Genomic DNA, 16,587 nt, shown 5'->3' on the forward strand with positions numbered 1-16,587 from the left:
TTATTCAGTAAAATAGAATGTCACCTAATTAGTAATGTTGATGGATAATCATTTAAATGTTATAACACTAAATGTACGGGGCATAGGAGAGTTGAGGAAACGAAAAAGTATATTTAACTGGTGTAAGAATTCAAAATCAGATATATTACTACTTCAGGAGACACATAGCACAACGCAATCAGAACATCGTTGGCAGCAAGAGTGGGGAGGGAAAATTATATTCTCACACGGAGAAACAAATAGTAGAGGCGTAGCTGTAGTCATTAAGAATGAGAGTAATATTACAGTTAAGAATACTTATAGAGATGAAAACGGAAGGGTTCTAATTATTGAAATGATAAAAAATGATTGTCAATTTACAATAATAAATATCTATGCATCTAACACTGAGCAAATGCAGATTAAATATTATGAGAACTTAAAAAATATAATCATTGAAAAACATAACAATGGGTGGGAAAATATTATACTTGGTGGAGATTTTAACTGTACATTAAATGAAGTAGATAAAAGGGGGGGGGGGGATCTACCAAACAAAAACAAAATGTAGTCGATAAAATTATAGAAATTATAGATGCCTTTGAGATATGCATCCATTGGAATGTAGGTATACATGGAGACAACGTAAACCCCTGGTACAATGCAGATTAGATTATTTTCTAATAAATAATAGTATGAAAGAATTTACTATAAACAGTGATATCTTTCCGAGTTTACGAACCGATCATTCGGCGGTTTCAATTACAATCCAATTACAAAAAGAATCTAATAGAGGGCCAGGTCACTGGAAATTCAATAACTCGCACTTAAATGATAGTAATTATATAAATGAAATGAACACGCATCTAAGGGAGTGGATTGAAAACAACGAAATATCAGACGAGCAAGTCAAATGGGAGTGGCTAAAATTTAAATGTAGGGAAAAAACGATTAATTATTCCAAAAAACAATGTAAAAAAAAAATCAATAAAATAGAAGAACTGAATTTGAAAATGATCCAACTGGACATTAAAGTCGCAGAAGATCCAAGTGAAATTATTAGAATTAGAATTAGAGAGAGTTAAACTGGAGCTAGAGGAGCTGGATGCACAGTTGATCAATGGCCTTATTGTAAGATCGAGGATTAAATGGGCAGAAGAAGGATAAAAAAGCAATAAATATTTCCTAGGTTTAGAAAAAAGGAATAATAGAAAAAAACAATGTAAAAAAATAATAACAGATGCAGAGATAGAAATAACTAATCCACAAGATATATTAAATTTACAAAAAGATTATTACGAAAAAGTATACAAATCGAATACTCAAATAAATGAAAGTCTTACAGATAACAGTTTTTTCAATAGCGAAAGTATCTCAACTTTAACTGAAGAAAGTATTATAATCTGTGAAGGAGACCTGATAATTCGAGAATGTTACAATGCCCTAAAAAGCATACCACAAAATAAAAGCCCTGGTAATGACGGTTTATCAAACGAATGGTATTTAAAATTCTGGGATATTATAGGTCCAATAATGGTAAAAACACTTAATATAGGTTTAAATAGCGGAAAAATGAGTACCTCACAGAGACAGGCGGTAATAACTCTTATTGAAAAAGAAGGCAAAGACCGATGCAAATTAAAGAATTGGAGACCCATATCATTACTAAATGTGGACTACAAAATAGCATCGAAAGCACTATCCACTAGATTGAGCCAGTTTATTCCTTCCCTTATCCACATTGATCAAACCGGTTTTGTAAAGGGCCGATACATTGGCGAGTCAGTACGAACTATTGAAGATATTATGGAGTTTACCAAAATAAAAAATATTCCAGGAATTATGCTTTTTTTGGACTATGAAAAAGCATTCGATTCGCTTGAATGGGGTTTTTTGTTTCAGGTTTTAAAAAAAGTAAACCTCGGAGAAAAATTTATTCAATTCATAAAAGCATTATATACTGATATAAGTAGTTGCGTGATAAATAATTGGCAGTCATCAAGTTATTTTCCAGTTGGAAGGGGTGTACGACAGGGTGACCCCCTCAGCCCTTACTTATTTATCCTATCAATAGAATTACTAGCATGTGCCATACGAGACGATAAAACTATTAAGGGGATTGCAGTAAATAATAGAGAAATTAAAATAACTCAATATGCAGACGACTCCACATGCTTTTTGAAAGATGAAGTGTCAGCAAAAAATATAATTAACTTAATAGAGAAATTTTCAAAAATATCGGGCTTGAAATTAAATATAAGCAAATCGCAGGCTATATATCTTGGTTCAAATAGGCGATGTAAAAACAAACCAATACATATGCAATGGCCACAACAACCAGTAAAAGCATTAGGAGTTTACTTTTCTTATAATGAAAGACAACGGGAAAAATGTAATTTCGAAACGAAAATTAAACAACTAAAAACAATATTAAACCAGACAACATTCACGCATTCTTTATTTAGTTTTAACACATTTGTGACAGCTCTCCGGTCTTATGTCAGGCAACTTTAAACTTTTTATTTTTTTTTTATCTTTAAACAATCATTTTTATCTGTACATAATATTTATATATATATATTTTTTAGATTCAATTTTAATGATTGTTCAACTTGATGCCTCGCAATTTTAAATTTTTATATCTTTGTCTTTTTATGGTTTACTTATATGTTCAAGTGCAGTATATGGAGAGCCATCTCGATAGTGCTTTGCACTCATGGCAATCCTCAGGGTGCTGCACCGCTGTCTTGTTGTCATGTATTTTTGTGCCTGAAAATTGAATAAAATAAAAAAATAAAAAATAAACTAACCTTAGCAGGAAAAATAATTTTAATTAAAACATTCGCAATATCCCAATTTATATATTTAGCCTTTGTCATACATTATACCGCCCCATGTAGTTAAATCAATTGAAACAATTCTATTTAATTTCTTATGGAACGGTGGTAAAGGTATGATAAAAAGAACAACATTAATTGGGAATATTGAAGAAGGCGGCTTAAAAATGGTAGATATCAAAAGTATGTTTAGCATTAAAGATAAAATGGATACAACGACATAACATAAATGTCAATGCAGCATGGATATCTCTACTACATAGGTTCCTAAATAAGCAAGGAGGCGACACTATTTTTAGTCGCGTGGAAGCGACTCTATAGTTCACTATGTCGGTCGGTCGGTCTGTCTGTCTGTCTGTCGGTCTGTCTGTCTGTCTGTCGGTCCGGTATCACTATGCGTTTTATCGCTTTCTGATCTTATCTTGATATCAGTTTAATCTAGCTAGGTCAATTTTTCACAGTATATTCCTTATGGCCAGGAATCAATGTGGTTATGTTTTCACGGTGCGCAATAAAAAATTACGCGGTCTACGCACGATTTAACGAAATCACGTTTGTAATCATATCTTCACAACCATGAATCACAATTAAATAAAATTTGGTACTCATAAATTTCAGGGCATAAATCATCATATGGCAATACAATTACGTGCGTAGCGCATGTAACGCATGCGTACGCGTGCTTAAAATTTTCAACATTTATTTTCGATGAAATAAGAGTACATTTCAGGCAATTTTAAGCGTTTACAAAATTGCCATGAGTGCGCATATTTTTGCGCGCGCACTGCGCGTTAAATGTTATTGCGCACTCTTTTTGCCCGATTTCTGTTTTCTTGACTTACTTTTCAACTCGAAATTACGTTATACGAGCACGTCGAAAGTGACAGGCTACGCACGTGTAAATAAAAAAAAATAAATGTTTTTAAACATTTCAACATTTTTAAACATGTTCAGTAATTTCGGTCAGTATAGTTCACTATGTCGGTCGGTCTGTCTGTCTGTCTGTCTGTCTGTCTGTCGGTCTGTCTGTCGGTACGGTATCACTATGCATTGTAGCACGCGACTTAATGGCTGTTGGCCTTGTTTATTGTAATGTAAGCGCGGACTGTGTCCGTAGTTGGAAAAATATTCCATTGTTTTATAAGGATATGTTAAACGCTTATTTCGAATTAATACATCCTGATACAGTAAACGAAGGGTCCCAATATATATGGTTTAATAGGCACATGCATATACATGGCAAGCCATTTTATTACAAGAGCCTCAGAGATGTTGGGATATGTTTAGTAAGCGACCTTTTTTATGAAAACGGTAATATCATTCCCTTAAATACGTGGATAAAGAGAGGCTTATCGACAAGTAATTTCATGCACTGGAGAATGACGATATCTGCAATACCCCCACAGTGGAAATCAAACATGAAGCTAGGGTTTTTACGAACAAATTATAAAAAGAGAGGGTTTATAGTGGAAGTAAAGAATGAAGAGAAAGAATTAGAAAGTATGAGTACAAAAAATATATACAGAGCCTTAATTAAAAAAATCTTTAAAATACCAACATCTCAAAGTAAATTGCAGGATGAATTAGGTGTAGATAGCGATAAATGGGAAAATATCTATGTATTACCATTTAAATGTTCCCAGGAGGTAAGAACCAGAATATTTCAGTATAAAATTAATGTGAATTTCTTGTCAACTAATAGTAGACTACATAAAATGAATATTGTACCGAGTAATATGTGTTCCTATTGTGAATCAAATATTGAAACTATGACCCATCTTTTGGTTGAATGTAACATTGCAACCAAACTATGGGATGAATTCACAACTTGGTGGGAAAACATTTCAAAAACAAAGATTTACCTTGATAAAACCTCTATATTATTTGGTTACAATACAGAAAATCCTGATATGTTATTAAATCTATGTATTTTGTTGATTAAGAAAATTATATTTAGTTACAAATTAACTCACAAAAAGCCAGTCTTCCAGGTTTTCTTTAATCGGTTAAAATTTAATTATAACGTAGAGAAAAACATTGCTTCTAAAAGAAGTACATTGTATAATTTCAGACAAAATTGGAGATTAATAGAAGATTATATTTGATAACTTAACGATACTGTTTCTCGAGGAAATGACTTACTTTTGTGTAGTATTATTATTATTATTACGCTTGCTCTTTATTATTGTATTAAATTAAAATGTAAACCAGAAATTATTATTTGCACTTGTTAGATATTTTTAATTATTTATTATAGGCATACTATTAGTTCCTTGGTTACAATACAGATAATTAAAAATATGTATTTTATTAATATATATGTATTATTTTAAAGAAACAAAAATGGTTATGTTGTTAAATGTATGTATCTGATTTTAATTAACACAATTATATTATAGTTCCTTGGTAATAGTACAGATTAAGATATATTTGTGTGTATGTATGTGTATGTATATGAGTATTATTTATTATTGCTATGTAAAGACAAAAAAAAATTAATATGTTAGTAAATGTATATCTCTGGCTAATTTAAATTAATACAATTATATTTAGTTAGATTAGTTACATAATTGTGGAAAACACAGCATTTACCAAATTAATTAATTATTTACTTTAAAAAAAAATGGAATTAATAATTTATAGTTTTTAATATTGTTTAATCACTGTAAGTTACTTTATTTAAACGTTCATATCTTTTTGATACCTATTACTTTAGATATTAAATTGTTTTATAACTCTGTAATTCTCAGTGTAATACTTTTTTGTAATGTTTGTTTTTATGGTAATACAATGCAAAAAAATAAAATTAAACTTAATCGAATAGGAAATAGAGCAATTAGACTAGTAGGAGAGCACTTACCTGATGTTGAATCCTTGTATAAAGAAAATGTGTTAAAAAAAAGTAAAAAGTATCATTGATGATGAAACACATCCTCTTCACAAACAATTTGCTCTCATGAATTCTGGCATAAGACTACGTGCACTTAATACCAAAACAAAACGGTTTAGGTGCTCGTTTGTACCTAATGCTATACACTTATATAACTCCAGAGTACAAAGGTAAAATGTAACCGATAATTTTTATCTAATTTTAACAATTTTTAGCCTCTTAACTTTTTGTGTGTTTTTTTGTAAATTGTATTTTATATTTTTGTATTTTGCCAGTTTTCAAATCACATTTCTGTTTTTTAAATGGACAATAAAGTATATATGACTATGACTATGACTGACTTTATATTTAAGTGATTTTGTGTTATGGTTGTATTTTTTGAAATGAATAAAAAAAAAATGAAAAAAAAAAAAAAAAAAAAAGTATTTCCCCATCCAACTATTCACGGTAAAAATATTTCGCAAAATGTTACAAAAATCCAAAAAACTGACATTTATTTATTTGGCTTGTATTCTACTATTATGCAGGCTGGATACTGTGAAATAAACCCTGGCCCAAATGCAAATGAGAGCAAAAATTATTCAAGCTCAAGTTTTTCTTCCTTGTACTGCCAAAATCCTTGTACGAATGCCAAAGATGGACTCACACTAGCTACATGGGCATGAACACTGTTAATTATGAAGTTCTTGCTAATTCAAACATTTCATGGACTTGTATACGTTCCTGTTCACTACCCCATCATCTACCTAGGTACTACTATTAGCTAGGCCTAGCACCTTAGCGGTGATCTACAACCACTTTGTCCATAACAATAGCTATAAAAAATACGCTTACTCTATCCAGTAGAGGCGAATGTATTCACCTCAGCATTTGTGGAAAGTAAACAACGTTCACAGATAGCAAAATATCGAATTTAATAACTTCTTTTTGTCAAAAGTTTTCAGAGATAACTTTACTAATCGTAGGATCTGACGTCATGGATATACTTATGCAAATTAGTTTGTAGAAGGTTGTAGAGATTGAGGGCGGTGATTGGACTGTTGTAGAAATTTTCTACAGGTTGCTGCTTTGCAATCTCATTGGACTGTTGTAGAAAATTCAGAATATGTGATTGGTTTGTTGTAGAACCGGTTAGTCCGTGGAAGCGAAACTGTCTGGGAATGCTGTATACGGAGCTGGAGTCCCGTTAGGCATTTGAAATCAGTACTGCTGACTCTTATGGCAGCCCCTGCATCTAGTATCTGCCTCAGACCTCTGGTCAAGGTGGGCACTGGACGAGAGAAGCCCTTGATCAATGTCAGGACCAATCAAGGTGCTTTAAACAGTCCTGGCTTTGTTTGTATCAAACCTGTTAGTGGCGGCAATTATCGCTGTTGGTTTCGATTGAATAAAATAAAAAAAATAAAAACAAACACGTGACAAAACATTAAAAGAAGGTATGGGGAACATTTCACAACACGTCATAGGTCTATTACCAGATCTAATTCTGTCATGGAAGACTTTTCAGATTATGTGTAAACACATCAACAATCTAACTTCGTTATTGCACATACTAAAAGAATGATACGGTGTAATAGTTTTTGGATTGGATAGAAGCATTGGTTCGGATCTGTCTGTGCCATATACCTTTACATTGATTGTATATTTGGGCAAGATTTAAAAAAAAAATGTAAAAATTGATGTGTGTTTTTATGGCTCTCTACAGGCCTAATTCAAATGTTCACACTTTCCTGTTAAAAAAGAAGAATTTAAAAAACATTCTTATTAAATTTATCTATCAAGAAAAATGCTAATATTAAGCTGTGTTTCAAACAAAGTGATCTTAACATTTTCTGTAAAGAAATGTTAAAATGATAAAAAATCATGTAATCATGTTTAATTCCTCCATGATGTAACAAACTGATGTGGTACTCCAAGAAAGAACAAGTTGATTAGAAACAATTAAAATGACTGTGATTTAATTATCCTCATTGTTTACAAATTGTCTATCTGTTTACGCCAAACTACTTTCTAGTTCTATATACTACTGTAGTTTAAATGCATAAAAATATAACATTTTGAACACTTTAAAGCTAATAGTGTGCAAAAAGGGTTTCTGTTAAAATAAATATTCGGGTTTCGAATAATTGAATAAATCAAAATCAGTTTTGTAAACGTCCCAAAGTTTGTTTATCAGCTCAGGAGATAATTGTCTGTAGTATGTGTCATACTTGCCACTACTATTTGTCGGTTTTCCTTTCTGGACATCTGCTGGTGGAAACTTAGCTAGATGAGATACTTTAAAAAACTTCAAAATAAAATCCGAATCATCTTTAATCGTTTCTAGTTTAACAATATAGTCGTAATTAACTTTACAAGGTGAACATAATTTGTACATCTCCTGCCAGTGGGCTTCAAATTTTGTTATTTGTGCTGGGTCTGTAAGGTAAGACACAAACTCATTAAATTTTAATCCTCGACCAGTTGAAAGGTCAGATCGGGATGCTTTTTGTCGATATTTTCTCATAATTTTCTTTGCAAATCGTTGAAACATTGTATTTGTCCGCCGATCAAAGTTCATCTCAAATTTATTCTTAAAAGCTGATAGAATTCGAAGAAATGGTTCTCGTACAATCATAAATTTTGTGTAGTTTGCAAGAACGTGGGCCTTCTTTGCGTTAGATAACGACGATAGTAAAGGCAATCTGTTTCGTTCATGTGTTTCTGGTCCAGTTATGTCTTCAATTTCTTTCGGATAACCGTTTAATACCATCATAACGCGTTTCCAATTGCTACAAGCAACTTTAGGTATAAAGCAGTATATTCCTCTAATGTTGTGATTTACAAACATGTGTTTTTCTGTGACTGTGGAAATGGGTGCATTCTTTAGTTCGGGGTGCTTCGTGTCGCATGCTTCTTTTAAATGACTTACTCGCAGTGACTGAATTCGTTTTTGACGTTCCATGAACATACCAGTAGGCCCACTTTTTTCCTAAAATATAAATAATAAATGAATTTTTACAGATTTACCATAGGTATAATTATCAAACGGAAAATAGGTGCTTTCATCTAGCAAGCAAAACAAATGCACTCCTTTCCCTCTTTCATCAGTTTCAGAGACAGAGGACGACCACAGACCCGGGGGCGATTTTTTTTTTCGTACATAAGTTGGGGACCCCTCATGAAACGTCACAAAATAAACATGAATAATTCATCAGTTAAATTTGTTGTTCCGTGTGCACCCAAGCGTATAGCAACAAGAAGTGATTACACGCACAACTAAACTGCGATACGATTCTTTCTACAGTAGGCCTAGGATTCTAGGTCAATTCACGTGATTGCCTTCGCGCACTCTTCTTCACACACACCACTATGCAAAATGTGTCGAGGCTAATCGACAGCTAGGCAAGACATTAAACTAAGTAGTAATTGGACATAGCCCAAAGAAAGCTTAGACCCACAAGAATAAAAAATGTGTATAATTTGTGTAGGCCTACTGTAATTTTTTAATTCTGCTATTTTATTATCAAACAATATGCATGTACTCAAAGGAACTTTAAAAATGCGCGTATATGAACACATGATATGGGAAGATTAGACCCACGAGAATAAAAAATGTATTTTTGTGTAATGTTTATTGTTTAATTTTGATGACTTATTACTCGGACTGTGTCATAACTAACACACACACCTCACACACACCATGGAGTAAACTCCATGCACACACCCACACTACTAGAATAGAAATGGGTTTAGAGACTAATAATTAGGCCTAATAGTATTAATAGAAACTATAGTTTTAACACGTAATTCTTTAGTAATAAATTATATTAAAAACACCATAAACTAAAGGCTGATTATTTCGACAATCCACACAAAAAGTCGCTATTCTTTTATGAAATCCCACGCGGCAACCACAGCGGAGATTAGGCCTAGAATCGTACCGCACTTGTGTAATCACTTCTTGTTGCTATACGCTTGGGTGCACACGGAACAAGAAAATTTAACTGATGAATTATTCATGTTTATTTTGTGACGTTTCATGAGGGGGTCCCCAACTTATGTACGAAAAAAAAAATCGCGACCCGGGGATCATACTTCAATGAAACATCTCAAATAAATAATCATTAGTCTGTCTCTGTCGCCAAGTAAGCCTAATAGCTGTGATGTGTATATATACCACCCACACCCTGTAATGTGCTATTAATCGGATATTAATGTCGTGTCGGTATTATTTTAAAACAGTTTAGTAGGCTACTTACCGTCGTGACTAAAGATGAATAGTCGGTTGTAACTTCACGTACTTCTGCTAACAAGCACAATAATGAAAATAATAAAACAATAATATACGTTTTAATATTGTAATACTATATGCGTATACTTATTTCATATTAGACCGACCTACATACTGTGCATCGAAATATCATTTAAAACGTCATTACCGTGAAAATAAATGTTGTGCATCATAATTATGCATTTTAACCAATATTATATTATTCATAAATCATCACTGAAGAGAATTCGGATTTAAATACCGTAGTTAGAAAGAACGGTATTTTTTTTAAACCAGAAACGGATCCTTTAAAAAAAGATTTTGATTACGGCTTTAAAAACCCCAAATGATTCAATGTGGTCTAAAAATCGACCGACCTTGGGATATTAATAACTTTGCTTGAAATAACATTTAGGTATTACCCAGAGGTGGATCCAGGGGTCTTTCCCTAGTTGCCCTTAATTTCATACTAAATGTTGTTTCTGCCACTAAAATAAAATTTACGTCCCATTTCATCGTATATAACGTTATAGAAGTCCAGTCTGGAAGAGAATACTTGTATATTATTGGCAGAATGCACCGTAATATTTAACCAGCAGTCACCAAAGGCCTACTATACCACGCACAATAGGGACTTTACAAAACACGACGGGAAGCCATAAGACGGTGCTCATGAATAATTTATTCATGAGCTTTAACAAAGTGGGCGGAGCCTAGCGTGAAATTCCGTCGTCTTTTTAAGTACGATAAAGTTAATTGCCATTTTCCCGTTTACGGAGACCTAGAACGACTAGAAATAATCTATATATAAATTTACGTAAGGGCAAAATTCGGTAAATCGCACGTTATTTCTAGAATGTTTACTCGATGGTATATAAAGTTGGTTAGAATCTCGGTACTGATTTTAACCACCTGATGTAACCCTGTTTACTAATTAAATGGAGTTAGATAATTAGTTATTGACGATTAAAACGAATTTAGGTTCAACGATTTGCCCCAAATAGGGGTGTTTTTCGACCCTGGTATACACTGTCTAATGGATGTCCGTCTTGAAAAATACCCACAGACAATAATACGAGGATGCTTCGCATTTTCCTATCTCCTCCTACGATAATTGTTTTTAATGGCTGAAAACCGGTTGAACAGCTCGAGTACAGCATCATAATGTTGAAGACAGGCCGCTTTTCTTTAAAAAATACTATTTTGATAGATTTAATATACGTTTATACAAATGTATTGATTTGCGATGAATGGAACATTCCAATCTCTGTTCCACAAGTGTCTATTCCCTCAGGCGTCGTAAAGGCAAGTACTGTATAGGCTACTCATAACAGAAATTCGATCCATTTTTTTTTCAATCTGTGCTGCAGAGGTTGTTCATAATTTTTTTTTAACGGAAGATTTAATATACGTTTATACAAATGTATTGATTTGCGATGAATAGAACATTCCAATCTCTGTTCCACAAGTGTCTATTCCCTCAGGCGTCGTAAAGGCAAGTACTGTATAGGCTACTCATAACAGAAATTCGATCCATTTTTTTTTCAATCTGTGCTGCAGAGGTTGTTTATAATTTTTTTTTAACGGAAGATTTAATATACGTTTATACAAATGTATTGATTTGCGATGAATGGAACATTCCAATCTCTGTTCCACAAGTGTCTATTCCCTCAGGCGTCGTAACGGCAAGTACGTAACAGAAATTCGATCCATTTTTTTTTTCAATCTGTGCTGCAGAGGTTGGATATAATTTTTTTTTAACGGATAATGAGCTAGCGTTTTCAGTCGCCGTATATTATGTACAAATCTTTATTATTGCATTTAAACCACCCACATCATCACCCTTCCCTCACTGGCATGAGTAGCGTTGTAAAGCCAGTAGAGGATAGGCCTACGGTGCATCACATCCCCTAAACGCAGAACAACTTTGGTGGGTAGGGTAGGAACCAACTTAAGTATGAATTGGCTCTAAGAAACAATTGAAAACCATTAGGCCTACCAATAAAGTTGAGTTAGATAATTTAATTTTTATTTGATGATTAAATCGATTTTATCCGAATAGAGGTGGTTTTCACAAATTGTTTTACATTATATAAACATACACGTCGCAGTGATGTATCGTTACATGTACTGTACTATTTCAATCGACTAGGACGGTGATAGTTTCAACAAAGTATTACATAGCAATGTTTTACTGTGTTTAGTGATATATTATTTGTAAAACATGAAAACAATTAATATTTCGTTACTAAATGAATAAAGAATATATTTAATATATTTAAAAATTTTTCCTCTCTGCACCCATCCTCTTCCCCATCCCTCACCCCTAATGTTACATACAAAACACAAATTAAGTTTGTTTAAATTTGACTTAAACAATTGGTCTCATTTTGTGACAAGTTTCTCTTTCGGAAGTAATTCCCAGGGTGCTAATTTTAGTTGAGTACCTTAATCAGTGTCTATTTATTCGTTCCTGTAAACGACATGTATTATTGTACGTACATTTGAAATCACCAGTTTTTTAACGCTGAAATTATTATGTATTCGAGAACCATCTGTGGGAACGACCTAGATGGTACGCGAGCGAAGCGAGCGTACCATCTAGTGTACATATAAATTACACTTAAAACTTAAATTAATATTTGAACTTCTAATTTAATTAACTCAACTCTGCCAGTACAGTGTAAAGTGCGAATGATAGGCCTACAAAATATGTTCCTCTTTGTGTTTTATTTCTCTATAAAACTATATATAGGCCTAACATAGATCATTGATTATAGTACATTATATAAATAATTTTTTTAATATAATAGAATAAAATAAATTCAGATATATTTAGTGGTATCCGTATATTTCTTAATAAAAACAAAACATTACTAAGACATAATAAATATAATCAGTGTTATAGGATTGATAAAATATAGTATATAATACATGTATATTTATTTTTTATGTTGTCGTAGGCCTAGGCCTACAATTAGTGGTGTCTATATTGCGCTAAAATTGAGGTTTTATTGTTGAAAATGCTATTAGAAGTCTATATATATATCATATTTCGTCAACACTTTAAATTGACAGGTCTTGGTAGTTCTTAGTAGGTCATGCTATTTGACGCAATATAGACATTTGTGAATGTATGCACCAACTCAGTTCGTTTCGCGCGTATCGCGCTAAAATTGAGGTTTTATTGTTGGAAATGCTATTAGTATTAGAAGTCTATTATACATATCCATAGCCATATGTAAATACGTGAACGTGATTGGTTGAAACTGCATCACATCACTACCACTGCGAGGATCGTAAATCGTATATATCTCGAATACGATGATATTGACTGAGTAATGTTCTTGTAATTATCGTGTCCCGGTCATTAAACATATAAAATCCAGCAAATTCTTGAGTACGATGATGATATTGACTGTGTAATTTTTGTGTTGCAACACTTGCGTTTGGCGATAAACAAAAGTCATCTACTGAGATTTGAACTCGCGATGATTTCATCACAAGACAATGTTTTATCCGCTGTTTGAAGAAATTAATCAACTAAACTATCTAAACTAATTGTTATTAGTCCTCCCTAGATGTGATGAAAGACCGTTTGTGATTGGTTAATACTCACGGTAGTAACCTGGTACGCGCGGCGCGCTGAAGAAGACACAAATTATTATTTATTCACCCTACCTGATAATAATATTATTAAAGTAGGCTTAATATTCTTCTGTTAATTAAACGTCCTAGGCCTAAGTGAATATTTTATTGCCAAGGAATCATTACGGTAATTATTAATTATCTGTATATTATTCTTCGCAAGGTAAGGTGAATGCAACTCATAACTAGGCAGGCTTATTACAAGGAGGTCTAGGCTCTACACCCGACCCATTAGTATATATAAAACTTGTTGACTATGTAATACCCCATGTAATATAACAGATATCGTCTTTTATATCGGTAACATATAAGATTTGAAACCCCTTGGGAATTATATATTGTTCGAGTGAATATATATCCCTCAGCACTTTTGCGCTTCGAGAAATATATTTCTTCAAACAAAATATCATTCCCTCGGAATACATTATCTGTATAATATCATGTTTCGTTAAATTAACACTTTAAAGTGACAGGTCTTGGTAGGTCTTGGAGGACCCGACCTATGCGATGCTGTATCATTAGAGCTAAGCGATTCTGTAGGGCCCCGCGACACGAGGAGAGACTGCCGGTCGTCGTCTTCGCGCAAAAGTTGCGTAACTAATATATTATAATGTATCACCAGAGCCGTTTTATTAGTCAGTAGTAGGCAGTATCTCTCTCCCTCCCCTGTCTCGTGGCGCGGGGCACAGCCATTTTAACCCAAACAAATGTTATTTTATTAGAAGTTCAAATATTATTTAGAGTTTTTAAAATGTCACGTTTAAGTGTAATATGAACTGCAGTATTTAAGGTTATATATACATTATTTCTAGTCGTTCTCCATAAACGGTAAAATGGCAACTTTGTTGTCATCAAAAAGTTAAAACGACGGAATTTCACGCTGAGCTCCGCCCACTTTGTTAAAGCTCATGCATACATTTTTCACGCGCGTTTTTGATGAAAAGGTTCAAAGATTTTTTTTTTAAACTTAACAGTCATAGTTTCTAAACTACATGGTGAATTTTATTTATATTACATATTCTGGAAGTAGATGAGTTGTAGATATCGGATCATGCGGCAATATGGCTAACCGGACATTTGACGTCATCGTATGGCCACTCGAATATAAAATATAGGATTTTTGTCTCTTTCGTCATAGCTCATCACATTTAATAGAGAGCATCTCCACTTATCCATATTCCATTTCCCTCCATATGTTGATATTGTTTAGGTCAATCAATTATCTTTTGCATGATTTAGCATTTTTAATTACGTCATCATGATCAAAAGCGTGAAACACTTTTATTTTATTTTATTTTATTCAATTTTCATGCACAAAAATACATGACAACATAAGACAGCGGTGCAGTACCTCGAGGATTGCCATGAGTGCAAAGCACTATCGAGATGGCTCTCCCTATACTGCACTTGGACAATCAAAATACAAAGATATAAACATTTAAAAATTGCGAGGCATCAAATTAAACAATCATTAAAATTGAATCTAAAATATATATATAATTATATAAATATTATGTACAGATAAAAATGATTGTTTAAAGATAAAAAAAATAAAAAGTTTAAAGTTGCCTGACATAAGACCGGAGAGCTGTCACAAATGTGTTAAAACTAAATAAAGAATGTTCTCTAATATAATTAGGAATCTCTTGCCATACACGGGGAAAATTAGAGTACAATGAATATTTAAAAGAATTGGTTCTGGCATATTTGTGTTTAAAAATAACTGATTCGGAATATCTTGGATTAAAATCAACAAAATCATGAATATTAAGATCAATGCACGATATTAATAAACTCCAACAATGCATTTTCGTTTATGAACATATTAATTCCAAACTGCCTTCTAACTTTTCCTGTAATTTTTTAACTAACTCTGAAATCCATTCGTATAACACAAGAGCATCACGGGATCTTCATCTTCCTCAACCTAAACTAACTAAAATGAAACATAACATTCGCTATAGTGGTTCTAAACTATTCAATAATCTACCTCCCGAAATTTCATCATCGTCTTCTAGCAAAATGTTCTCTTTTAAACTTAAAAAATATCTTATTTTAAATTGCTAATTGTTTTCTCTATTTTGTAATATTTTTTTAACTTTAGAAACTTTTTCGAAATTGCTTCCTTTACTGTTGGTGTGTGTGTAGTTATATGTTTACATTTATATATATAAGTATATAATCTTCTTACATGGCTTCCCAACATACAAGTTTCAATTGGATTTTTTTTTTTCCAATTGATCGATACTTTCTTGGGTTTTTTTGCCTCTTTCATTTTGTATATAACTGAATCATCTTTTTATACATTATGATTTACTGTATTATATCTCTAAAAAAAAAAAAAATATATTTATTTATAAAATATCAGAAATTATTATGTTTTTTTACTCAAATATGAATGAAAGAAATAAATGTTTATTTGAATTTGAATTTGAATTTGAATTCGACCATCAATACAAACATTTCATAATAAAAAGTATACTGAGAAAACACACTCTCTGGTCCATGATGGTAAATTTAAATGTTTGGGTCACTTATTTTCATCATTACAGTAAATTTCAATATGTTATAGCTCCTCAGAATGAAAAGTGATACTCATGATTCAAACGTTTTCTGAAAGCTGTTTCATTGTAGATACAAATTCATGTACAAATTGTGCGCATGGGATGTTGTGACGTTATGATATGTCCAGTTGAATGATAAAAGTCGTATTTTCACATTCTGCGTCATAGTTCATAACATTTAAAAGAGCGCGCATCCATATTCTACGTATCCAAATTTCACGTTAATAGGTTGTTGCTCAAAAAAATCCCTTCCAAAATTGCTATCTACGTTCTTCATTTTGATGATGTCATCATGTTAAAAATTGTAATAAAAGGCGTGTTCAGTTATTTTCACCTATTCTGCACTGTACTTAGTTTGTATACAGTATAAAGTGTATACTGTATATACTTAGACACAAAATAGAGAGGGCACACTCT

Source organism: Antedon mediterranea, chromosome 1, assembly GCF_964355755.1.
Source record: "Antedon mediterranea chromosome 1, ecAntMedi1.1, whole genome shotgun sequence".
Taxonomy (NCBI): domain Eukaryota; kingdom Metazoa; phylum Echinodermata; class Crinoidea; order Comatulida; family Antedonidae; genus Antedon; species Antedon mediterranea.